We start from the raw sequence: 1131 nt of genomic DNA, 5'->3' as shown, positions 1-1131 counted from the left end.
TGCTCGTATCGGGGGTACTCGAAATGAGGCAATACCTGTATCCCCACATGACGTTAGCCACATAATGTAGGAACAACACAGCGTCTGCTACGGACACCGCTAAATTCAAAACCAATGCCTGTCTCATGCCTCCAAAATCTATGAATTTATCCCAGTGATTTTCCTCGTGCATTATCATTGAAAATTCCACTCTGTGTGATGAAATACTATCGAGCACTGATTCTAAGCAGTCTGTCTGCAAAAATACCGATGGTAGGGTAATGATTAATCCTTCCGCCAGAAATTCTGTCAGAGAAAATACTGACTACATGCGTGTCTTCTATAGTTTTGAAAGAGTTATATTTTCTGTTTTCATCAGCATGAATATACGTCAATACTCAGTAATAAAACGACATCAGAGTGCTGTTTTGTTTTATTTTTCATGTTTTGTGGGGTTTTTGCGTGTGTGCGTTCCATCACATGTGAGAATATCGTGATTAGAAGATGAAAACTCTTCTGATTTCGATTTATTTTAAAACAGCAGTGTGCAAAGTACAGAAAGGTGAATGTTTCTTTAGATCAAGTTAAAGATTGTGGAGAGATCTGCGCTTCGTGTTGCATATTACATTACTACAGTGGCAGATCCAGAGGGGGCGCACTGGGCGCGCGTCCCCTCTTTATTTTTTATATAAACACAAGAAATAAAAAGAAAAAATGGGGGGGGGGGGCGTGCGCCCCTCTTTAATTTTGTAAAGGCGCCTCCCCTTTACGGAATTCCTGGATCCGCCCCTGATAATCCGCAAACGTCGTCTTGCACCTTCAAGTATCTTACGATGACAGTTATTATTATTTCTTTTAGAGGGTTTTTTTTTTTTTTTTTTTTTTGCGGGGCCGCGGAACTTTTTGTGCAGTGTGTGTGTGTGTGGGGGGGGGGGGGGGGTGTCAAGGGTTAATGTTACCTTATTACTTTACCCCATCCCAACAGGAAGAATCTCTGGGCTGAATCCCGCGGACGGTGATGGATTTCTTTTCTTTTCGTTTTTGTTTGTTTGTTTGTTTGTTTGTTTGTGTTTTTTTTTTAAGATGGACCTCATACCCCTAAGAACAAAATGAAGAATTAGGTGATGGAAATGATATCTTTTCCCTGTTTTT

The sequence above is a fragment of the Diadema antillarum genome, unplaced genomic scaffold (assembly GCF_040938485.1).
Source record: "Diadema antillarum isolate AM-2024a unplaced genomic scaffold, OU_Dant_1.0 scf00000049, whole genome shotgun sequence".
NCBI lineage: Eukaryota > Metazoa > Echinodermata > Echinoidea > Diadematoida > Diadematidae > Diadema > Diadema antillarum.
This window is presented reverse-complemented; position numbering follows the sequence as displayed.